This window comes from Hyperolius riggenbachi, chromosome 3, assembly GCF_040937935.1.
Source record: "Hyperolius riggenbachi isolate aHypRig1 chromosome 3, aHypRig1.pri, whole genome shotgun sequence".
Taxonomy (NCBI): Eukaryota; Metazoa; Chordata; class Amphibia; order Anura; family Hyperoliidae; genus Hyperolius; species Hyperolius riggenbachi.
Genome location: NC_090648.1, coordinates 312,196,276 through 312,223,074, shown reverse-complemented (window position 1 = coordinate 312,223,074; position 26,799 = coordinate 312,196,276). Strand labels below are relative to the sequence as shown.

Sequence of the window (26,799 nt, the reverse complement as noted above, 5' to 3'; positions counted from 1 at the left end):
CTCTGTGCCTGTGTCCACATGTTATCATGGGGGGCTGCTGACATAACCTCACTGCCTGTCCACATGTTCTCATGGAGGTCTGCTGGCATCACCTCACCGCCTGTCCGCATGTTCTCATGGGGGGCTGCTGGCATCACCTCACTGCCTGTCCATGTGTCCTCATGGAGGGCTGCTGACATCACCTCACTGCCTGTCCGCATGTTCTCATGGGGGGCTGCTGGCATCACCTCACTGCCTGTGTCCACATGTTCTCATGGGGGGCTGCTGGCATCACATCACTGCCTGTTCTCATGGGGGGCTGCTGGCATCCCCTCACTGCCTGTCCACATGTTCTCATGGGTGGCTGCTGGCATCCCCTCACTGCCTGTGTCCACATGTTCTCATGGGGGGCTGCTGGCATCACCTCACTGCCTGACCACATGTTCTTGTGGGGGGCTTCTGGCACCCCCTCGCTGCCTGCTGGCATCATCTGTTTTTATCTCTCATGACAAAGTTCTGCCATCCTGATTCCATATTTCACTTAAAAGCGACAAAGAGGAACTTATTTTTTTTTAATGACAAATATACAATCTTTTTTCTTCACAAGTCTTTCAAAATCTTTTGGGCAGCATTATGCACTAAAGTGTGTTGGGTTTTCTTGTTCTGTATTGTAACAATCTGCTCCAACATTCTAGACCACACATAGACTTAATACCTTTATGGATTTGTATACTGTATGCTCAATTATATTTGGCAATATTACCAATAACTAACAGTATTGATCTGATACTCCTATTTAAGTTAAGCAGTTCTAGTCATTAGCTTGCTAAATGATTTTGTTTCTCTTTGATGAGTTGAATTCTGAATCAAAGAGACAGCTTTATGTAACATGAAGTTTACGGCAGTAAACCCATTTCTTTTTCTGGAATGATATTGTTTTATTTTTTTCTGTTACTTAGCTAGAAGGGTTAATGTAGCAATGCAGTGTGCTGAATGGATTGGGTAGCATTGCATTGCTGGCTGGGATGATGATACCCTACATGATGGGGTTAAGTAACATTTGAATAATGCATTTGTTTCTTCCACTGTGTCCAGATTATCTGCTGTAAACCTCATGCTACTTTACATTAGGAAGTTCTGTAGTGCTAAATTGCATTGCATATGCATTGCACAATACGAATAATACAAGAGAATATTGCAGACAGTGGAATAAAAGCGATCGCTTGCTTTTTATGCACCATGTTTCAGAGGAGAGAGTGAGGGAGGTCTTGCCCTTTTCGCTGTGTGAAAATAATCATCATTACTATTAATGGGGAAAGGACCAGATCACTGAGAAGGGTTATTTTTCCAGTTGCTGTTAATCTGCGGCATACGTGCAGAATAACCTTGTTACTGCTTATTGTGCCAATCATCATTGATGAGCGAGTTAATACAATTGTTACCATTGTGAGATAAGCTCTGTTGCCTAGGGGATGGGATTTGCTAGTATCTGAAGCTCTGTGAACAAGGAAGTCGAAAATGATTGTAGAGATAAGAGGCAGCGAGTACTGCGCAGTCTGTGCACCGATATACCATGTCAAACTTCAGCACAGCATGCTGGGATGGCTAGCGCTAGGCTTATTATTCACACGGCATCAAACTTTATTCATTCTGTCACCTGTGCTCTTCACAAAATGCGTGCTGTTCTGTGCATTACTTCTGGATCAAGGAGCTCAAGATCTGTGCTTTGTATCCCTTGTTAAGTGACTCCCTTGTGCTGTAAATAAAATCCTTACATTTTAGTTATTTAGGATGGTTAACAGTATAACAAACCCCTATTTGAATTAGATTTCATTTTCCTTACTTCAAGGCAGAAGAAAGATAGTCTGCTAATTTATAGACTCCAGGTTACTAAATATGTTGTTAAATAAAATACCCAGTCAGCCTATGAGCAAGTAATGGTGAAAATTTCAAAGGACATTTATTGTTACCCCCTGAGTGACAAGTGTCAGGTGATTGTGGGGCAAAACAGTTGTGTATGCAGGGTTCTCCCCAGAAATTTTTTTCAGCCGGGTGGCATGAAAAATTAGCCGGGTGGGGAAGTAAGGGTCCTTTTTCCACTAGGAAGCGCAATTGCGCTGCAATCACGCAACCTACAATTTACACTACACGTGATTGCTCAATATAGCTGCCGGGAACGGAGCACAATCGCCCGACAATTGAAAAATACGACACATGCTAGTGGGAAATGAGCACCGCGATTTACATGTAATCATGGTGCTCATCAAAACAGCTGTGATCCGCTTTCTTAAGCAGTTAGTGGAAAAGGGCCCTAAGGTCATGCTGGGTGGAAAAGGAGGGTTACACCGAAGTGGGGTGGGTGGTTAAGTATGTCAGGCTGGTGGGTTGGGTAAGTGGGTAGGTAGGTCAGGCTGGTGTCTAGTGAGGTAGGTCAGGTTGGTGGCTAGTGGGGTGGGTGGGTAGCTGGTCATGCTGGTGGGCTAGTGGTCAGGCTGGTGGGCTAGTGAGGAGGTGGTCAGGCTGGTGGGCTAGTGGGGAGGTGGTCAGGCTGGTGGGGTAGTGGGGAGCTGGTCAGGCTGGTGGCTAGTGGGGAGGTTGTTGGGCTAGTGGTCAGGCTGGTGGGCTAGTGGTCAGGCTGGTGGGCTAATGGGGAGGTGGTCAGGCTGATGGGCTAGTGGTCAGGCTGGTGGGCTAGTGGGGAGGTTGTCAGGCTGATGGCTAGTGGGGTGGGCTAGTGGGGTGGTGGTCAGGCTGGTGGGCTAGTGGTCAGGCTGGTGGGCTAGTGGGGAGGTGGTCAGGCTGGTGGGCTAGTGGTCAGGCTGGTGGGCTAGTGGTCAGGCTGGTGGGCTAGTGGGGAGGTGGTCAGGCTGGTGGGCTAGTGGTCAGGCTGGTGGCTAGTGGGGTAAGCTAGTGGCCAGGCTGGTGGGCTAGTGGGGAGGTTGTCAGGCTTATGGCTAGTGGGGTGGGCTAGTGGTCGGGCTGGTGGACTAGAGGGGAAGTGGTCAGGCTGGTGGGCTAGTGGGGAGGTTGTCAGGCTGGTGGGCTAGTGGTCAGGCTGGTGGGCTAGTGGGGAGGTGGTCAGGCTGGTGGGCTAGTGGTCAGGCTGGTGGGCTAGTGGTCAGGCTGGTGGCTAGTGGGGTAAGCTAGTGGTCAGGCTGGTGGGCTAGTGGGGAGGTTGTCAGGCTGATGGCTAGTGGGGTGGGCTAGTGGTCGGGCTGGTGGACTAGAGGGGAAGTGGTCAGGCTGGTGGGCTAGTGGGGAGGTTGTCAGGCTGATGGCTAGTGGGGTGGGCTAGTGGTCGGGCTGGTGGACTAGAGGGGAAGTGGTCAGGCTGATGGCTAGTGGTCGGGCTGGTGGACTAGCCTAGTGGGGAGGTGGTCAGGCTGGTGGGCTCCCAACTAGCTCTCGACGACCCGCCCGTCGGCAACATCATTCATATGGCTTTACATCAGCCGCCCTGTCAGCCTGTTATGTGCTTACTTACAGGCTTGACAGTGTTCGTGCACGCAGAGAGTCGTCTGTGAAAGACTGTTGGGCCGGTGTAATGTCAGATATTGCAGCCCGGAAGCAGCCTTCCTCACTGAGTATCGCGCATGCTCAGTGGGAAGTTAGACATTATTTAGCTGAAATATCTCCGCTTCCGCACCACGTACACTCCCGAAATTTTCAGGGGAGGGAGGGGACCCCCAGATCCAGCTCTGTGTCGAATTGCAGCCCCCGAGCCCCGCTAGTTCCCGAGATAGGTTTGCTGCAATCAGTCTCGGGAACCAGCGGGGCTCGGGGGCTGCAATTCGGCACAGAGCTAGATGTGGGGGTCCCCTCCCTCCCCTGAACATTTCGGGGGTGTACGTGGTGCGGAAGCGGAGATATTTAGGACGTTTCACACGTGGCTGCACAATGTAATGGGGCGCAGGCTTCTACTGCGCATGCGGGGCTGCAAAATCTGAGAGGCTGCAATAGCTGACATGACACCGGCTGAGCCTCGCACGCGCTGCTCCCGCCTCCTACTACGCTCTGCACGCAGACAGCTTTGATGTGCAATTGTGCATCTCTGAAGACTGTTAGTGTAGCCTCCCGCGCTGGTCCCGCCTCCTACTACCGATCAGCCAATTAACGCACGAGCTCGCCGGGAAGCGCAAGATCTCGTGCGAGGAACTGTAGATTCAGGAACAGCGCTGATTGTTTTTTGTGAGAGAGCCCGTATCCGAGAGCGCGATCCACGGGCACGCGGCGATGACGGCTGGAACGCAGCCAGCCGGGCGGTAATTGATTTTACCCGGGCGGCGCGCCCACCTGTTTGATCCTGGGGAGAACACTGTGGGCTCTATTCATAAAAAACTTGTGGCGTAAATACTCGTGGAGGGAAAATACCGCAGCGGTATTTTACACTTCTGGGTGGTCATTCAAAAAAATCTTGAAAGCTGCGATGCAAGAGCGGAGATCTCCCGCTGAAAGCTGGCGGTAAGCTGTCGGAAGGCATGCGGAAACACTTACACCGGCAGAGTCCCTCCGTGCACTGCTCTCTCTGGGAGGTCTGTCCCATTCACTTGTATGTAATCCGCAAAATCAGAGGAAGCGGTATTTCCCGTCCACATACCGCTTCCTCTAATCTTTATGAATGGCCATTTTGTTACTTTTTTCTAGATAAATCTAGAAAAACACTGGAGAAGGCGGAAATTTCTCGCTCTGCTGGGGGATTGTAGATTTTCATGCAGGAACAGCTTTTATGAATGCCCACTTTGCTAAATGGACGGGAAAATCCGCTGTTTTGAGCGGAAAACTTGCGGTAAGGTTTTATGAATAGAGCCCTGTGTATGGACAGCAGTTTTCCCGTGTCTGCTATACACATTTCCGCTGATTTCCCAATCCAATGCATGCAGTGTCCTTGTGAATTGGACATAGCATGAGTAGGGTGCTCAGTTGTTCTGACTCAAGTCTGTGTAAGTGTTTAAAGGGAAGGTTCAAGCAAAATAAAAAAATGAGTTTCACTTACCTGGGGCTCCTACCAGCCCCATGCAGCCATCCTGTGCCCTCGTAGTCACTCACTGCTGCTCCAGTCCCCTGCTGGCAGCTTGCCGACCTCGGAGGTCGGTGGGACGCATTGCGTACATTTTTACGCATTCCTGCTAGTGCAGGAACATTAACACATACATTTTTACGCGTTACTGGTTCAATGCGTACATTTTTATGCATTGAACCAGTAACGCATAAAAATGTATATGCTAATGTTCCTGCACTAGCGGGAATGCGTAAAAATGTACGCAATGCATCCCATCGACCTCCGAGGTCGGCAAGCTGCCAGCAGGGGATTGGAGCAGCAGTGAGTGACTACGAGGACACAGGATGGCTGCATGGGGCTGGTAGAAGCCCCAGGTAAGTGAAACTCATTTTTTTATTTTGCTTGGACATTCCCTTTAAGGAGCTAAAAAGGGCCAAAAATCGCTCTTACTAAAATGCTATGCAAAACAGAAATTTGCCTTCATAAAACAAAAAAAATTTGTGATTTATTCAGGTTGGAGTGAGCATATGAGTCTCCCACAATGCATCACTGCTGAATATGCAAATTGTTCCTTTTGTTGACCCTGAAAGCTGAAACACTACTGTATGTGTTTTTTTTTTTATTGGAAACTTTCAAAAGGACATGCTTGTTTGACCCCTTTTTGCTCCTCTCTTATGGGAATACTTTCTGCCAGTTGATGGAATAAAGTTGTAGGGATTTGCTTAGTTGTTACGATTCAGACACAAGAACATAATTCAGGCATGGATGATAGAAATGCGGGTAAGTTTCCTATCAGCATTTCAACTTATTGCCAAGATTTTTATTGGGATTCAGGTCTGTAATGTGTGCAGGCCAGCATTGTTCTTCTAGCTCAAACTCTGCAAACTTTCAGTTTAGATGAAACCGCTATGCTCCATTTTATCGTCCTGCTTCCTGGACTTTTTATTGCTGGAATCACTCCTTTTAAATAAATATAGCACCTAGATCTGCGCCAAAAGGACACTTGCACCAAGTAGCTCAGAGCAGGACACCATGCTGCCCAAAGGCTTGCACTGAGGTCACACTTTGGACTTCTTGGTGAAGGATTGTTTCTGCACAGCTCTTAATTTGAGCTTCATTGATGTGCTTCTAGACTTGAGTATTTTCATGAGGCTTATTGGTAGTTAAGAATATGCTATGCTTATGATATGCTCCAAGGAAGTAACATTAGATTTGAAGGGAGGATTTATATGGATGCCTAGCTTTATGTTCAGAGCCATTGTCATGATGATGAAATAGACTCAGGTCTTCCCAGAAATGATGCCACAAAGTTGGAAGCATACATTTCTCTGGCGTGGCTATTTAGAGAAGTGCAAGCAGCGTGTTCATTGTAAAAATAGTATTTGTTCCCCTAAAGTGATACAATGGGTTTGATTCACTAAGACAAATAGCATGCCTTATCAAAGTTAGCACGCCTTATCAAAGTTAACACGCCTTATCAGAGTAGCATAGCGAGTGCTATGGACCCACAGGGGCTCAGGGCAGGACGAGTGATGCTCATTGCCAATTAGCAGGCATAAGTTTGCTATGCTACTCTGATAAGGTGTGCTATTTGTCTTAGTGAATCAAGCCTAATGTCTCTGTCAGGGCTGGATTTACCATAAGGCACTGTAGGCACATGCCTACAGGCGCCTGATGATGGAAAGGCGGCACACTCCCCTCTATGAATGCCTCCTTCCCTATGCAGAGTCCTAAACAGAGCATAAATGAGAGGTTACTCAGTCAGCTCTCGGCATTCCACTGACAAGATCTCCCTTCAGTCAGGGGCACCTCTAGCTACTTAATACTGAGGGTACTTCTGGCTACCTAATGCTAAGGGACACCTGTAGCTACCTATGACAGGCAAGGGAAGTAGGGGGAGGAGAAAGTTGGGCTAGCCAGCACACTTGCGGTGTGGTTCAGCAGGGATTTATAGGTTCATGGAGGGAGAAGACTAGGGTTCCAGGGCATCTGTGCCTGTAGGCTCCTGTGATGGAAATCCTGGTCTTGTTCTCCACACTTATAAAGCGGCGATCAACTGAAAAGTTTGCCACTTCCAGGGATGGTGACCTCTGCACAATTGCAGCTTTTCTTTTAGATAGCAGCACTTTTCTCCTTTACTAGTATGGTTATAGGCTCTAATCATATTTATCACCATGCTAAAAACTCATAGCGACTGCCATAGGCAAAGTGGTGCTTGTTTCTAAAGACCCCACTCACTCAGGGCTGTGGAATCTGTAGAGAAATCATCTGACTCCGACTCCCTTTTAGGTCTTGTTTCCACTGTTGCGACGCGATTCGCCGGCATTCCGACGCTTGTAAAAACGCATGCGGATGCGTTTCTGCATGCGTTTTTACCCGCGATTTCGCGTGCGATTTCGCATGGCAGGGTGCCATGCGAAATTAACCATGACACTGCCAGGGCAAAATAAAAATTGAAAAAGGTGCGAAATCGCAGGCGAAATCGCGGGTAAAAACGCATGTAACAAACGCATGCGTTTTTACTATTAAATACATTAGTGGCGATTCGCACGGATTCCCGACGCAGGCGAAATCGTTGCCTCTTTTGTGCGTTTTTTCTCCGCAACAAAAAACGCACAACGCCGCCGCAGGAGTGGAAACAGCCCCATCCACTCACATTACATGTGCGAATCCGCATGCGTTGGACGCATGCGGATTCGCGATAGTGGGAACGAGCCCTTAGGGCTAGGGAGAGGGTACAAAAACATCCGACTCTGACTCCTTAGCTTATGAAATCACCGACTCTAGGTACCCACAAATTGCTCTGACTCTGACTCTACAGCCCTGCACTCACCACTTCTGCTGCAGGGTAAGTGGAGCCAATTTAAAGCATCATTTAGAGAATATCTAATCAGAAACCGATGAAACCTGATTGGCTTTATTGGTTGGTTCTATGCCCTTGATGGTATTTAAAGTGGACCTGAACTCAGAACTTCCTCTCTGCTCCAAAAGATACACAACAGAATAATAACCTTTTAAAGAAAGAAATGTCTTTGTTACAGCGGATACAAATCCTACAATCAATCTGCAGTGTTCCTCCTGCTTTCATGGAAGCAGGCATATTGTTAACATCCTGTGCTTCCAAATTCGCTTATCTGCTGCGGCAGTCAGCTGGCAGTGGATAGATCAAATTACGACTTGTGATTAGACACAGATGAGGGGGAATTAGACAGGCAAAGCTCTCTAAATACATGCAGAGTGCATTTCTCTCTGTTTTCATTTTGTGCTGTGCAAGAGTTCAGGTCCACTTTAATGAATGAGGTTGAAATAGCTGAATGCATTCATCAGAAGGGGAGTGCTTATACTTTTATCCATGTAGTGTACATTTAATATACTCGATAATTTCCATTGTAATACCAAGGAGGCTAATATTTTATTGACATGCAGTACAGTACGCAGAACTGTCATTAAAGCTACCTTTACTTTTCAATAGCTGCCAGGGGCATCTTTGGAATAAGATAGTCATGCACCGGCAGGTTCTAATTAAAGCTGAAAACAGTATCAAAAAAGGTTTCTTGGAAGGCAGCGCTTATATCACAAAGTTAGGCCAACGGAGACACACTTCCATGCACTTTTTAATTAAAGTACAAGCAGAATCTCATAATATCCGCATTGTGGCAGTGCATAAGGATTTGATACATTGCTTGATACATTTTGTTCTAAAATGCTAAGCGAATCATAATTACAATCTCTTAAAGCAGAATTCAACACTTCACGAGATAATTCCGCAGTGCTTCATAGAGAGTTGCATTGTGAATGTTGTCTGCAGAGTTGGATGATTATTTGATATCGGTGGACAGTTTGGGTTTGATTTACTAAAACAGCAATTCTTGGCAGTGAGCAGCGATCCAAGTAAACCAGCAACCGCCTGCTTGTATAGCTAAAGTTTCTGTGCATGTGTCTGGGGTGTGACTGATAGGGCTCGTTCCCACTGTTGCGACGCGATTTTGGCCGCATTCCGACGCTTGTAAAAACGCATGCGGATGCGTTTCCACATGCGTTTTTACCCGCGATTTCGCCTGCGATTTCGCATGGCAGGGTGCCATGCGAAATTAACCATGACACTGCCAGGGCTAAATAAAATTGAAAAAGGTGCGAAATCGCACGCGAAATCGCGGGTAAAAACGCATGTAACAAACGCATGCGTTTTTACTATTAAATACATTAGCGGCGATTCGCACGGATTCCCGACGCAGGCGAAATCGTTGGCTCTTTTGTGCGTTTTTTTCACGCTGAAAAAAACGCACCTCAACAACGCTACAGTGGAAACAGGCCCATCCACTTGTATTACATGTGCGGATCTGCATGCGTTGGACGCATGCAGATTCGCGATAGTGGAAACGAGCCCTAACACCGCATGTCACAAATTCATGGCTGTTGCTATGGTCACGGATGTGATATGATCCAGGCAGTTAGTGAAATCATCACCAGACAGTAGGACATGCTGAGCTCAGACTATGCATTTTTCATCCTTTATACATCACTATTCTATCTAATCATTTTAGTAATCCTGTCTAAATATTTTTAAGCCCATATAATGGTATGTTTCATTTCTTTTGTTTTTTGTACATCAGTACTTTATTTAGAACTTTATTCAGGGATAATAGGAAATGTTTATTTTTTTGCAGTGTAAAAAAAAAAACCGCCTGTAATATAATTGTGTATCTACCTACAATCTAGTGTCTGTATATGTGTCCACTGTGCTGGATCACTAAACCAATGACTAGGATTACCGTTATGGTTAGGCTCCTGCCACTCGTCCTGAAACTATCAGTTGAAATGATAGCAATGATTGCTCCATGCTGAGTTCCTGAAGCTGCACTAGGACACACTCTACGGACCTGTTCAGACTTGCTGCGTTTGTAGAACGCGTATAAATTCAAAGAAACGCAAGTTGAAAAAACGCATGCGTTTTTCTTGCGTTTGAATGCGTTTTCTATTGCGTTTTGCACAAACACGTGACCCAGGGGAAAAAAAAGAATTATGGGAACCGCAGAGGAAAACGGACGCTAAAAACGCAATAGTACGCGTTTTTGATACGCGTCCATAGACTTTTATTGCGTCCGTTTCTATGCGTATCGCACAGAACTGCGTGCAGCAATGCGGATGAGAAACGTATGCGTCTCATACGCATACATGTGAACTACCCCATTAAAAAGCATTACGAGCCGTTTCTATGCGTTTTTGGTACCAGTACGCGTTCCCTGAAAACGGCTAGGAACGCATATAGTCTGAACAGGCCCTACTTGTTTGCAGGGCCGGGCCGAGGCATAGGCTGAAGAGGCTCCAGCCTCAGGGCGCAGTGTAGGAGGGGGCGCACAATTCATTCAGCTGTCATTCCTAATTGTGTTTGAAGCAGAAAGAAATAAGAAAAGGGGATACATAGCAGTGACTGCAAGCCAGATAACTAGATATTAAGGTGTTGGGAAAGTTGTGGGCCCTGTGGCACTCTTAGTCTAATAGCAATCAGTGTTTGATGGCTCGGGAGGCAGGGATGGAGGGGCGCACTTTGGTGTCTCAGCCTTGGGTGCTGGAGGACCTTGTCCCGGCTCTGCTTGTTTGCACTGGGCAACAGTGATTGAGTTCCTCTGTAAGCCTAGAATGGTGGATCTCTGCCACTGCTCTGCCCTATCTCGTGTTATGGAAGCGGCACCTTCTGCACTTACATCTTCCAGTCACTTGGATCTGCTGAAGGGTGAAGGGGAAACAATAATGTGAGTTTATATCTGAAGAGAGTAAATATCCAGCCACCAGGAGGGGACGGATATTTAAAGCAGACCCAAACTCTTGCACAGCACCAGGGGCATAACTAGAAATCATTTGCCCCCCTGCAAAACTTTGGGTGGGGCCCCCCTCCCCCCTGCTTTCTATACAGGTAAGCTGAGCATGTTATTCAATTGGCTAGTGCACACTTGAATATGTTTTTCCCATGCAGATAAAAACAAACAGCAGTAAAGCACTGGGAGCATTTTCTCTATCAATTACATTAGCTTCTGTGATAAAATGTGCATGTTTTCACTCATACAGACACACATGGGGCTTGATTCAGTAAACCGTGATAACTTATCACACCTTATCAAAGTTAACACACCTTATCAGAGTAGCATAGTGAGTGCTACGAACCCGCAGCGGCTCAGAGCAGGACTAGTGCCACTGCCAATTAGCAGGCATAAGTTCGTAGTGCTTGCTATGCTACTCTAATAAATCGTGTTGACTTTGATAAGGTGTGATATCTTTTCATAAGATGTGATCTTTGATAAGGTGTGATATTTGAGTTATCACGGTTTAGTGAATCAAGCCCATGGTGTACAGAAAACCGGCAGATGAGTGTGCTCCCAGCCTCAGCTTATTACACTCACTCTGTCCATCTCTGATGGAGCAGAACTGGCTCAGCAGACTCCTCAAGGATCACTACAGTACACAGCACTTGGGGAAGGGTTTGAGAGGGTGGGGGCAGAACAGCGCTGTACACAAGAGCCTGCTGCACACTGAATAGGGACTGTCTACAAATCTTTGTCTATAAAACTTTATATGATTTGTCATCAGTGGCTGAGCAGATGCAGTCATTAGAACAAATGTGCAGAGAGCAGAAAGTTTTTTTTCTTTCCGTGCCCTTAGTTGTCAGTCTCTCAGGACAGGGAAAAGAAACGTATCCCCCTATGGGCCCCCCTGCGGCTGCATCCCTTGCAGGGTCTATTGTTGTGCCCCTGCACAGCACCCAATGAAAAGGTTTTATTCATATTTATATAAATGCTGTAGAAATCCACTGCTCTGAGCTGTGTGTGTTTAGCTACATCAGAATGTTATTAGCTTTATCAGTATAAATGAGAGCGTCACGGCTCTGCCTGTACAGGAAAAGACTGATGGCCCGTTTACACTACATGCAAATTCATGTGCATTTGTTGCACACAAATTTGCATAGCAATGTATTTCAATGGGCCTGTCTCCATTGTGTGCAGAATCTGTATGCAGATCTGTTCAGAAAAAATCTGCACAGCAGAGTTGTCAAGTTTCTGTGTGACATTTTTACATTTGTGTGTTTTTGCACGCTTTATGGTTAATGGCAATAGAAACGAAAACAACCCCCCCCGAAAGTGGCAATTACGTATGCAAATTCACATGTTAAAAACGGCTGTATACGTATGCAAATTTGCATTTTTATGCACATTTTTTTGCTTCTAGTGAAAATAGGCCCTGAAGCTTAAAGTGTACCTGAGCTGAAATAAATTTTTTTATACATACCTGGGGCTTCCTCAGCCCCATCTGCTCGGATCGTTCCCACAACGCCATCCTCCGCTGCCCGCAGCTTCAGGAACCGAGTCCCGTCACTTACATCAGTCAGAGCCAGTCTACGCAGGAGAAGTGCGCCATCTATGTATCTCTTTAGCAGCTGCTGGAGAGATACGCAAACAGCACACTTTTCTCTTACGTTAGACTGGCTCCGACTGACGGAAGTGACGGGACCCAGTTCCCAAAGCTGCGGAGGACAGCGGCATGGGCGCGATCCGAGCGGATGGGGCTGGAGGAAGCCCCCAGATATGTATAAAACTTTTTATTTATTTCAGCTCTGTAGTGAAAATAACATAATTAAATTAAATTGCTTATTTTCTACAATATTAATTTATAGATTTAGTCAGTGTTTGCCCCTTGTAAAATCTTTCTTCTCCCTAATTTACATCCTGAGATCTATCACAGGTGGCAACAGTCTTAGTTCTGCCAGGTGATCTGTACAGAATGCTCGTTACTAAAGGTAGCCACTTATAATCATCCAATCTTTCATCACTTTTACCAAATCTATGTAGTAGAAGGGGAAATTGAGTCAGTATATTGAATGGATAAATTAAGCAATTCCCTTATATTACATAGAAATGGTAAGATTGGATGAAAAAGATTGGATTGTTAGTGGCCACCTTAGCCACACACCATACATTTTTTTTTTAAATATCTGTTCAATTCAAGAATAGCAACCAATTTTTCTGAATGATTGTAACAATTTAAAAATGTGACCAATGTATCACACACCGATGTTTAATTTTTCCCCAATCATGAATAAAATAATTGAAAGTTAAGAAAAAATTGATTGGATCTTTACATCAAGTAATTAACAATTCATAACACACCACTCAATTCTTGATAAAGTTGGTCTGCAATTTCCATCATGTCCAATCTCCAAAAACCTAAAAAAAATCTGGGAAATTCAGTAAGATTTATGGATCGAAAACAAGGAAAAGCTCTCGATTTTTTTGGGACAACCGATCGAAATTATCGAATTGGTGAAAAATTGGATCTTTTAATTGTTTGGCATGTGGCCAGAGTTCTATGCACAGAGTGAGATTTATTTATTGTATTTATAACGCGTCAACATATTACACAGCACTGATTTTGCTTGGCAGTTGGAAAAGGCAGTTATTTCCCACAATGCAATGAGGTTCACAGACAGCAAACTGTCAAAACCATTTCATGACATCACCCTGTGGGAGGGGTTTCACCACAATATCAGCCATACAGACCTCCCTGGTGATCTATTAAAGAAAAGGTAAAGCTTTCTCATGGGAAAGGGGGTATCGGCTACTGATTGGGATGAAGTTATTTGCACTTTTTTATTATTATTTTAATAAAATTCCTTTTAAGCCACCAGCAAGCAAGAAAATAATCAGAATAATTTTGACAGTAATTTTTCACTTACTTTCTAGTCCTCTTCAATTGCACAGTGCTGAAAAGTTACCTTAAACAGAAGATGAACATTGATCTCGAAGGAGACAACTCAGGAGAAAACCGGAATTATTCGGGCCATTATGTTATCCTGTTTGGTTATTCCTTGCATCTGTCAGATCATGCCTCTCTCACTGGATCACAAGGAGAGTGTTTGTTGAACAACAGACATGCGGGTGGGGCATTGATGTTGGGGTATTTATGTGACCTATAAAGCTAACATAAGGCCACATATTTACACATACAGTAATTATCACATCAAACATTGGTTGATGCCCATCTTGGATTCTCTTGTGTGGTACAGTGTTGGGCATTGTGCCACACAAGAGAAATCTGTACAGTTTCAGATCTAAATAAAAGTTTTGTGAACCTTCAGGCAGGGAACACACTTGACAGTATTCGTGCTCGCTTTCTGCACAGAAAAACTGGGAACTGTTAATGAGAAATGTTAATCAATGGGCTAGTTCACACTGACATTCTGCATCATTTTGTCATTTTGTTTTCTGAATCAATTACAGTACATCAGCTGCTGTGAAAAAAACACATGCATTTTCCTGCATAGAAACACACTTGGTGTGCAGAAAAAACGCGCACAGATAACTGAAAGACAAGTGTGTTCCCTGCCTCAGTAATTGCAGTGAGCTTGCAGCAAAACTGCCATGTTCTAATCCAAGAAACCAAGATGGGCACCAGTATTGGAATATGCAGACCAGGTGTTCTGACTCCACTGGCTACATTCCTATTGCAGGTGTGTATTGTATGTTCACATTGTTGCTTTCCAGGATGGTATACTGTGGCCTCATACCACTCTATTAAATGTCCAGTGTGGTAACCATAGTGCACCTGTATCCTGCTGTTAGGGTGCAACAGTGTTGAGGGGAGTTAGACTTGCAGCATCCAAATTGTGGCCTCAACTCTCAGTCACATACCTGTGTATGGACCACAGATATATTTGTCAGAGGTAGAAGGTGCAGCTGTGAGAGTTATATTGTATTGTTGAATTGTATTGCATTTTGGCTGCCGACGTACTTGTTATGCCACATGATGCGTGTAGAAAAATTAGTGCATGAAAACCTGTTCCCATCCATGTTATGGAGGTATGTTTTCGGCCTCAAAACTGACATTTTTTTTTTTTACAGTGTGCTGCAATAGAGGATAGGCTGTTCAGGACATAATTCAATTTTAAAAGTTTAGTTCTACTTTAAAGGGACTCCGAGCTCAGAAAAAAAAGGAAAGTTGTACTCACCAGGGGCTTTTTCCAGCCCAGTGCTGGTCGGGAGGTCCCACGCCGGCGTCCTGGCTCCTCTCCTTCACCCCGCTCCGGAATGGCTGACAGGCCGCAGCCCGGGCGACACTCTCCCGAGTGTCGGGCTGCTCCTTCCGCATATGACGCGGATTACGTCACACGCCGGCCGCCTCGCGTCATCACGGCGGCCGGCGTGAAAGTACTGCGCATGCGCGCTTTGTTCGCACATGCGCAGTACTTTCACGCTGGCCGCCGTGATGACGCGAGGCGGCCGGCGTGTGACGTAATCCGCGTCATATGCGGAAGAAGCAGCCCGACACTCGGGAGAGTGTCGCCCGGGCTGCGGCCTGCCAGCCATTCCGGAGCGGGGAGAAGGAGAGGAGCCAGGACGCCGGCGTGGGACCTCCCGACCAGCACTGGGCTGGAAAAAGCCCCTGGTGAGTACAACTTTCCTTTTTTTTCTGAGCTCGGAGTCCCTTTAAAGTGTAACTGTTGGGCATAAAATAAAAAATCAATTCTTTATTTTTATCTGGTAAACACGTAATGAGGATGCTAACCAGGCAATTCAAAAGTTAAAATCTCTATTACTTTTCTTGTTGATAAGGGCTCTTTCACACCAGAGCCCACTTCTGGCGTTTTAACGCAAAGTCTATACTTTGCGTTAACCAAGGTAAAAGGAAAGTCCATAGACTTTTACCTTTTCACACCCGACGCTGCGTTTCAATAGGTTGCGGTACGACGCGTCCCGGCGCATTTTATCGTCGGGAATCGGCGCTTCCCCTTCGGGGTAATTAACTACCACCGCCGTTACTCAGCGTCGCACCGGAGTTTCCCGACGACACGCCGCAACGCGTGCAGGAGTCGTTCTCCTGCACGCTTTCAGTGTGTAACGAGCCTAAATGATCATTCCCCAGTTTACCTGACTCTTATTTGGTACACACAAAATTTGGTACGCAAAAAGGAAGTTGCAGGGCATGCTGGGTTGTCCTTTTTTGCTTCTGTACATTAAGGCTGAGGGGAAATAAAGAAGCAAAAAAAGACAACCCAGCATGCCCTGCAACTTCCTTTGTGCGGCAACATACCAAATAAGAGGCGGGTCAACTGGGGAATGATAATTTTATAAACAAGAAAAGTAATAGAGATTTTAACTTTTGGATTGCCGGGTTAGCATCCTTATTACTTGTTTACCAGATAAAACTAAAGAATTGATTTTTGATTTCATGCCCGACAGTTACACTTTAAAGAAGATTAAACATTTAGTAAGACTTGCTGGCTTTTTCAGTAAAGCCGCAGTGCAGAAAGCCATTTCATGCAATCAAAGTTCATATTCAGTGCACTGAATTTTTATTGTTGGTTATGGGTTTCTGCACTTGCAGCTTTTTTGTTTGCAGTATTATGGTACATTTAGTAAGCTTGATAGATTTGAGGTTCAGGGCACTATCTTTCCTCTTTATGCAATGCAGAAGTGCTGATGACCAGCATGGACCTTGGGGCACACAGCTTTGCTGGCTCCCTGACTAGATCAATGGATTCTTGTAGGACAATTGCTGCAGCAAGTGTGGCTATGGAGTCTCCTAGTGCTAGCAAGAGCCTCTGTTTGAGGATTAGGACCCATTCCATAGCTCCCACCTGTCTCTTTGGGGGGGGGGGGGGGGGGGGGGGTCGGAACTATCCCCCTCTCCCTCCTGTTTCCTCCTTAATTGTCCCCTTACGATTTTATATACAGATGTGGTTCAACTGAATATGCTATTTGACTATTAAACGCAATAGGAATAAACTTTATGTGCCACATCTGAAATATTTAATTACTGGACTTCATGCTGGACATCTATAAATACATGAAACTCGTATCACTCCCTAGAGACTCCCAGGCTTCAGAGTCATCAACCCCCTGGCTGTCACCACCCCTATTGACTTACCTTTGACTGTCAAAGTGCAATAGTTTACAGTATAAAGCAACACTATAGCATGCAAATCAGTGCCGCCACAAGCATGCTCGATCAATGATTCGAACAGCCTGAAATTGGTCAAATGTATCGATTGGACATGCTGCAAGATGTCGAGCTGGCACGCTTTCCCCTAATGTGAATGCACTCTCCACCTGTGCATTTAATAGTTTAGCTGTCTGCTGTCTCGCACGGTGGTCTCCATGCATTGTCTGTATTGCGGCTGGGATTCTGTAAAGTGTGCGGCGCGTGTGTGACATTACACATGCGCTACATGTTTCATTTCTGCTGTTGTATGGACAGGCAACAAATATCTCCGATCAGAGAGAGATCTGTCTCTGGGTCGATCTGCTCATACATCATCTGATGTATGGGCCTTTAGTGTAGAATTTATGGTACACCTGTGCTCATTAGCTTGGTGCCTCAAACTGTATGTATCATACACATATACAGTATGTGAGTGAAATCTTTTCAGTGATAACATAGACACCATCTGCAGATTCATCATGCATTCTATCAAGTCTTCATGATGACACGTAGCCATTAGGTGTAACATCAATATTACAATATTGGCAGGCAGAGTTCCTAGAACCTCCTTTTTACTGAGCTTTGGTAGGTTAGAAAGGAGTATTTTACAGGAAGGCATGGACAGCACAGGATCCCGCTTTCCTGCTATAATGAATGAGACTGTCCGTGTAAGAAACTCCCTATCATTTTATCTTTAAGTCTTTTCCTTTTGTCGCTCCCAAATACATTCAAGCAGCGTGAAGATTACGAGTCAGGTATAATAATCTATGAGTATAGAAATACAGGAGGATACAAACGTAAAGCAAAATGTTTCTGTGCCTGAACATACATGGAAAGGAGAAGCAAAAGGTTTGACATAAGACATTACAAGTTTATTTAGGGTAGGAACACACTAGGCAGAATCGCATATGCATTTTCCACTATGTGCTATGGAAAACGCATATGCGATTCTGCCTAGTGTGTTCCTACCCTTACAGTATTTTTTTATAGCGTTAAAGTCCAGCACTGATTTCTTGAAGTTGTGGTGATGTATACTGTACATCACTATGGCAGAGAGAGAGAGAGATGGAGAATGTGTTAATTGATTTTACATAGAAACAAGAAAAATTGGCATTGAAATATGAGCTGTTGTAATGGGAAAGCCATGGTAATGGGATACACTAACCTCTGGAAGCCCTTCACTGGAAATGGTTTAATGATACCTGAGGCTTAGTTGCATCCTCTTATACAATATATGATAAATATCACATAATTAATGTGATCTAGGAGAGTCGTGTTTAACATTATTACAGCATGCACCCCTTTTAGAGAGACGTTGTTGACTAAGTACTCCCCTACCGCGGATAACATCATCTCAAGTATCACTTGACACAGATGTGATGGGAGGACCCAATATTTGCATATAAAAAGGTTTCAAGTTTTCCTTTATGCTTTAACTATAAAATCTTATGCTGGGTTGTTTATATAATAATTATATTTTTTTTATTTCAAAACTTACTGTTATGAATTGACTATGACAAATTCAAGTGCCGCCATAGGAGCCAGATAAAATAGTGGGTGCCGGGGCCACCTACCATACAAACTGTGGCTACAAATAGTTGGTGTTTGACCCCACTATTCCTAGTTGCCATTTGCACAGAGGGTGGCCCTAGCGCCCGCTATTTTATTGGGCGCCTTAATTTCCCCTTATAGCAAAAAAATTGTATGGGCGCCTATGGTGGTGCACACATTTCTCCAGCGTACAATATATTTAGATTTTTGCAGTGAAGGTGGCACATATATCAGTGGGATTACAGAGGAGAGTGATAAAGCTTAGATGTGTGGCATTTTTTTTTTATTTCAATAATTTTTATTGAAGGATTTTGTTTAGTTTAACAGCAACTTATTTAACATTTACATCAATGAGTCTTAATATCACATTATACATAACTGAATACACAATTTAGTAAATGACACCTATCTTAATCTTAAAGAAAAGGGATGAAAACACTCCTAATTTTAGAGTTATTAACATTTCATAACCAAAATAGTAGAGTATTGAGAAGTATGAAAAAAGAGGATAGGAATGGAGAGTAGGAAAAGAGAGGGGAAGAAGAGAAACAAGAATGTACCTTTGGTCCATGTTTATCTTCATTACAATACATCTTAACTTAAGTATAGTCGTAGATCTTGAGATTGTACATATCTAATCCATATAGGTATGAATAAAGCATAACCTACTTAGATATATCTAAGAGATAGTCAAATTCAGCATAAACATCAATGAAGGTAATAAATGCAACCATGGCCTGACTCCCAGGCATGTGTGCCCTATGTACCAGGCAAGTTGTGTATTGAACAGAATGTGTACCAATAGGGATAAAAAAAAAAAAAAAAAATTAAGATATCTGTAACATTGGTAAGGCAATGCTCCTTAGTCGAGCAGAAAGTAATCGTTCCATTGCTAAATTTGAGTTTGCCATAGCTTTAATCTGCGTTAGTCGTGGAATTTCGCTGGTCCTCCAATTTGCAAGGATCTGTTGTCTAGTAGCAAAAAGGACATGCGATACTAATAGTCTATTTGTGGCCGGGAAATTCTCTATACCCACGTGTAGTAGTGCTAATTCTGGGTTAGGAACAAGACGAATGGTAGAGTATAAAGATATAGAGCTAAATATAGCAATCCATAATTTTCTTATAGGTGGACAATCCCATAATATATGATGAATTGTACCAATGTCTTTCCCGCATCTCCAACATTGTGGAGATTGGTGTGGATTAAAAGTTGCTAATTTTCTTGGTGTTAGATACCAGTTTAGCAATATTTAAAAAAATGTTTCCAGATGGACTGAACAGTGAGAAAGTCTGGAGATGTGTCTATTAGCTGTTATGATATCATTAACAGTGATATTTGATTGTAGTATTTTATTCCAAGCGTTAACATATCTATCTAATGAATTGGCAGATTGAGCGACTAATTCTGAAGACCAAGAGGATATTCCTTTAGGAAGAAGAGAGGGTTCTTTAAGGAAAGCAGCTAAATATCTAGGCAGTGTTGGTATGTTTATTCTTTTGGCCCGTATAAAGGAACTTATCTGAAGATATGTAAAGCTTTCTGTTTTTGGGAGGGAGAATTGTTCAACAATTTGCATAAAGGTCTTAAGGCGTCCTTGTGTAAATAAGTCATTGAGATGTATAATACCTGAAGACAGCCAGGGTCCTAGATTGATGTATGTTATAGATAACTGTAAAACTTGTAGCGGTATTTTTAGAGGTAAATTATCCATAGTAGAGTGATTCCGTTTGATATAATTATTCCAAGCTTCTAGTGTGGCTTGGATCATAGGATTTTTTTGATTAGGAAAAGGCAACTTTATTAAGGGAGAGAAATTAGCTGAATTAATGGAGCGCCTGTCATACTTTCTTCAATTTGGACCCAAGGTTTCCTATCTAGTGTAGCCCACCAATGCTTAGAGATATCTAAAAGACAGGCCAAATATAGTGAGTGGATACAGGGGAGGCCTAGGCCACCCCTAGAACGGGGTATAATCAATGTTCCATGGGAAATTCTGTGCTGTTTACCCTTCCATAAATAGGAAGTGAAGATCTTCCGTACCTCTTTAAAAAAGGATAAAGGTACTGTAACTTGAATTGTTCTGAATATATACGTTATTTTAGGAATTACGTAGGTCTTAAGCAGTGCTATTTTGCCTGATGTGTGGCATTTTTTTAAGGGTTAGGCATCACTGGGGTGGTTGGTCAGGGTTAGGCATCGGTAGGAGGTTGGTTAAGGTTAGGCATCGGTAGGGGATTGGTTAGGGTTAGGCCTTGGTAGAGGTAGGGCTCATGTGAGAAGAGCGTTAGGTTTAGCGATATATATATATATATCAGTAAAATTTTGTGATATTTTACTATCGGAGTTAGCACTGCACAATAGCCGAATATCGGTAATATTACCAAGGGGAGAGGGGGCCCTCTCCCTTTGTGTATCATACTTGACTGTGTGCACTTTACCCAGAATTTGGAACTTCTTACCACTCCAGTTTATGATCTGGCATTGTACTACTGTCTGCATTGTGTTGTGTATCTTTTTGCTATTACCTGTATTGTTGTATCTATTGTCTATTACCTGTATTGTTCTGTCACCCCTGTTATCATTGTCTGTAACCTTATTTATTGTACAGCGCTGCGTAATATGGCGCTATATAAATCTAATAAATAATAATAATTACCAATATTCTACTAGCGGTTATTTCTGGTGCCCAAACTTCTCTGGTGCCCATTTTCCATGTACATCCACCCAGATCCAGTCTAATTACCCTCTAGGCTATGTTTACCAGGTGTTGAGAGCCTAGGCTGTAGAGGATCATATTGGTAGTAGGGCCACATACTACTTCATTGAAGAGGCTTTTTCACTTCATGATCCATGGTGAAATGTTTGTGTCAGTGGAAAGAGTCCATGGACCATCAGCAACTGCTCTTGTTGAAGCCATCCTACCCGTGTCCCTGCGTCCCCTGTCCCTGTGTCCATGCTTTTTTGCCAGCGCGCATGCACAGCACACGGACGTTACACACTACAGAAGATCAAGGGTTGGGGGGGGTAGGCGTGTGCGTGCTCAGTGGGCGGGTGTGTGCACGTGCGGGTATGCATTACGTGTGCGGCGGCCGTGCGCATGTGGTGGCGAAAGGGGCAGGGGGAGGGAAGGAGGGTTGTGAGGGGCCGAGGCCTAGCGCCTGTTATTGTAACGGGCCTAAGGTCTATTTGGATTAATATAGTGAATGTGTCTTGTGATAACACATTTGCTATCTGAGAACAAGAACATCTCTTGCTTTTAAAAAGTATAAACTTTTCATTATGTAGGAAAATGTGAAAGTGTCACTTTAATCTGAAGGCAAGTGCACTCGGGTGCTTGAGCAGTGCCCAATCCCACTGCAATCAGCACAGCCTGAAAGGGAGGAGAGGCTCCCCTGCCTGCAGCTTAGAAGTTTCCAGCTAAGGACAAATGGTTTTTGAATCGCTGTAGTGTGTTGTTGTGCATTATTCAGAAAAGTATATATACTTTTTGAAGAAACATGCTTATTGCACATAATCCCCTGTATTTTATTTTTATTTATTTTTTTTGTTAAACGAAAAGTGCACTTGTAAAGTTTTTGTTATAGAATGCTTTCAAATGGCACTTATACTTTGTATTGTAAATGCAGGTTGAACAACAATGCCATTATTACAGTGGAATTGAGTGTTCCAAACTAAATTTCTCTCCATGTAGTCACCTCTCCACTAGAGCAGACCTTAGAAAATAGATTCTACTCATGCTTTATGGAGCAGAAATCCTCCTCCTTGTACAATTTTCCTTTACATTAAACTTCTATAATAACAAAGGTCAGGGGCAGGAACAGGACTGCAGAATACCAAAATGGCTACAAAGTAAAGCTGCACACTATTCCAGTTTTTTTGAGGGCCCGTTTCCACTGGCGCGGCTGCACTTCCTGGTCAGCGGGAACGCTGACGAATCCCAGAAGCCATGCCGTGCACGGCTATGGGATTCGCAGCCTCCCGCACGGAAACTGACGGCAATGTCGGCCGAATCGCAAAGGTAAGCGATTCGGCCGGAAGCGCCATAGTTTGCTATGGCAGAGTTCCCCGCTCGGTTCGCCTGCGGGGAAACTCTCCGAAATCGGCCCGGTTTCCGCAGTAGTGGAAACGGGTCCTGCTGTCGTGAAGAAAGCAGAGCTCCGTGAGCAGTCAAGAGCCGATTTCATTGGCTCCTGACCCTGTGAATATTGTGATTGACTGTGATTGGCTCACAGTGATCACAGGGTCAGCAGCTAATGAAATCAACTCTTGACCTGCTCACGGAGATGTGCAGAGCGTCTGGGCTTCTTTGACAGGAGAGCAGCGCGAATGGCAAGAGAGAAGTGTATGTGCGGCATGACATTGGTGAGCCCCATTTTCTGACCAAGAAGTCTCTGGTCCTTAAGGGGACAGACTGCTGGTGTACAAGCAGTTAAATAAGTAATACTTTATTTTTACTACTACAGCTTGCTGTATACTGGACTACTTTATTATGTAGTTTAGTTCCATGCGCAGGAGGCTTACAGCACAGGGTGCGTGATTGAGTCAGGTGCACGGACAGGCTGTGCAGGAGCAGTGGCTCATGCCTTCAGCCGAAGTCGCTGCGCTGCAGGACCACGGACAGGACCCAGAGGACGGCAAGGGACCTCGCAGTCTACGGGGGGCTGGAGGAAGCCTCAGGTAAGTTCAAATTTACTTTTAACAGGTCTGCTCAGGGTCCCTTTAAAGTGAACTTGAACTCTTGCACAGGACAGAAGGAAAACATAGAGAAATGCACCCTGTATGTGTTTAGAGAGCTTAAAGAGACTCTGTAACAACAAAAACCTCCCCTGGGGGGTACTCACCTCGGGTGGGGGAAGCCTCCGGATCCTAATGAGGCTTCCCACGCCGTCCTCTGTCCCACGGGGGTCTCGCCGCAGCCCTCCGAACAGCTGGCGACTGTGCCGACTGTCAGTTCAATATTTACCTTTGCTGGCTCCAGCGGGAGCGCTGTGGCGACTTTCGGCACGGAAATAGACGGAAATACCCGATCTCCGTCGGGTCCGCTCTACTGCGCAGGCGCCGGAAACTTGCGCCTGCGCAGTAGAGCAGACCCGACGGCGATCGGGTATTTCCGCCTACTTCGGCGCCGAGAGGCATCAGAGCGCCTGCGCAGGAGCCAGGAAGGTAAATATTGCGTCACGGCTGTACGGAGGGCTACAGCGAGACCCCCGAGGGACGCAGGACGGCGTGGGAAGCCTCATCAGGATCCTGAGGCTTCCCCCACCCGAGGTGAGTACCCCCCAGGGGCCGTTTTGTCATTACAGTTCCTCTTTAACCTATCTAGTTTTCACTCATCTGTGACTAATCACCACTGTAATTTGATCTCTCAGCTTTGTCAGCTCAGCAATCTCCTCTGCCAGGGCAACTTATTTGTAAACACAGGATGTTAACCCTATGTCTGCCTCCACGAAAGCAGGAAGTAGACGCATTGCAGATTTATGGCAGTATTTGTTTCAGCTGTAACAAAGAAATGTTTTTCTGTAAAGGACATTTGAAGTGAGAGGGATAAGGAGGCTGACATATTTATTTCCTTTTAAGCAATACCAGTTGCCTGGCAGCCCTGCTGGTCTATTTGGCTGCAGTAGTGTCTGAATTGCACCAGAAACAAACTTGCAGCTAATCTTGTCAGTTCTGACAATAATGTCAGAAACACCTGATCTGCATGTGCTTGTCCAGGGTCTATAGCTGAAAATGTTAGAGACAGAAGATCATCAGGGCAGTCAGGCAATTGGTATTTCTTAAAAGAAAAAAAATATACAGACTAACCAGCAAGCTCATGGTGAACCAGAACTCATTGGAGTGTGTGAGGGGCTACAATGGTCCTAAAAGCCCCCTTACTAAAATACTAAGGAAAACAATGGAGTGAGCTTGAGATGTCTCCCAGTGCATCACTGCTGAATATATGCAAATTAACCATTGTACCCTTATGCTGCATACACACTTGAGATAAAAGTCTCTGGAAAAGGCAAGATCACAGACCAATTTTACCCCCTTCCATGTAGTATGAGAGCCATACCTTCACAGTCTATTCTATGTAGCTGCACTCCCCATCAGATAAAATCTTTGCAAGATGCTGCACACAAAGATGCCCGTACACACTCAAAAGATCGATAGCTGCAAAAGATCTCTTCCTGCAATAGATCCATTCCTGCAAAATGCATTCATAGTCTATGAGATCTGCAGATCATCATACACACCTTCTTTAACAGGCAATCATCTACAGATCATCTGCAGATCAGATCCACCAGGATGGATTTTCAGATCTGCAGATGATTGCCAGATATGCAGATGAAGTCTGTTAAAGAAGGTGTGTATGAGGATCTGCAGATCTCATAGACTATGAATGCATTTTGCAGGAATGGATCTATTGCAGGAAGAGATCTTTTGCAGATAATGATCTTTTGAGTGTGTATGGGCATCTTTGTGTGCAGCATCTTGCAAAGATTTTATCTGATGGGGAGTGCAGCTCCATAGAATAGACTGTGTAGAATATGGCTCTCATACTACATGGAATGGGGTATAATTGGTCTGTGATCTTGCCTTTTCCAAAGACTTTTATCTCAAGTGTGTATGCAGCATTAGAAGCTAAACACACCTCTAGAACCGCTGGAATGCAATGATGTGTCACCTTGTTAATTTGTACAGAGCCAGAATAATCCAACATGCATACAGACTGTTTCGGGTTGTTTGATCCTCATCAGTGCATGGCATGTATTAATTTGGCTATATGGAGTAGGGCTTGTAACACCGAGCGGTGCAGACTAACCAGCAAGCTCATGGTGAACCAGAACTCATTGGAGTGTGTGAGGGGCTACAATGGTCCTAAAAGCCCCCCTACTAAAATACTAAGGGAAACAAGAGTTGTTTTATGGCAGCCTCCATATGACTCTCACCTCGGGTTCACATTAATCAAGATGATTTTGCACACCTTTTCCAAGTGTGTACAAGGGTCCCTGGCAGTTCATTAGCAATCAGGTATGGACAACAATTGATATTACCCGCTGCAGGTGCTGGCAGCTCACTGTCCCTTGTCCCTTCCCTTCCCCTCGCCCTAGAACAGAACACACTGATTAGAAAATTGCTTAGCAGCAAGTTAGTATGGTATAAAGCATGATCAAAAACAATAATTTTGGACTACCATTATTTCAGGTGCATCCATGCTTTAAATTAAAACTCTGTACCAAACATTCCACAGCAACGGAGAAGGAAGACACTCATGAATTTATTAGTGCCAGTAAGTAGTAAAAAGGGAAAAGATAGGACAACATTGATTTTGTAAGTTATCCAAACAGAATCAGGACTTAATGAAGCTTATATTTTTTAATTACAAATAGCTGACTCCCTAAGCTAGTGACTTAGGATCTGTATTAAAACTTCCAGAATCAATATGGAGTTGTGCAGAGTAAGACCTCACAAATTATTCTTTGAAGGCATAAAATTGAAAGCAACCCTGTACCCAAGAAATGAATGGTATATAGTCTACAAAAATCCTCTTATCCTACTGACATAGAACATTGAAGTACAATGGAATTATATCCCTGTCAATCTGATCAAGACTCTGTCATGTTCGTATAAAAACAGATCTGTGTAAAATTACTGTAAGCATAATTCCATTGCAGCTAGAAAGCTACTGTATATACACATGGATGAACTCTCCTGCGCATACCCCCCCCCCTCCACCCCCACCACACACACAAACACACACTTCTTTGGGCCTACAACATAGGCCCAACAGACCGAACACGGTAAATCCAGCGCTGGACACTTGGGCGCAGCAGCGCAGGAGACTTGGGCGAAGCCGGCGCCACCATAGGCCGTAATAGGAACTACGGCTATTGCAGGCACAGGGAGTAACTTCAGCGCCGTCAGAAGACGGATCTGAAGTTGCTTTTAAAACAATAATTCGGCTTCCAGCAATTGCTGTAGCCAAATTATTTCATTCCCCCACTATCCATGTCGGCCTGGAGGGGGAATAGTAATTAACACGGCCCGGACTTGTGCGGCAGCAGGATTAGCCATATACTGGCTGTGTCCTGCGCCCAAGTCTCCGGTGCCATTCTCTCTCGTACGCCAACAGACTGCACCATGAAACATGCTTTAAACATGCTGAAGGTTTACCTAGCTGTCCTTGCTTCTGCTTGCTTCCTCTTGTCTCCCCCACAGCTTCTGAACTTGCCCCTAGAGCTCCAAGCTCACTGTGGTCACATGACAGTGAGCCTGGAGCTCTAGTGGTCAGTTCAGAAGCTGTGTGGGAGAT

At 44.6% G+C, this 26,799-nt stretch overlaps 1 protein-coding gene across 1 annotated transcript in view; it reads left to right on the top strand.

Moving 5' to 3' along the window:
- The window catches only part of KCNMB4 (potassium calcium-activated channel subfamily M regulatory beta subunit 4), a 93,819-nt gene that overhangs the window by 1,412 nt on the left and 65,608 nt on the right, over positions 1-26,799 (top strand). The gene's annotated exons all lie outside the window — the stretch shown is intronic.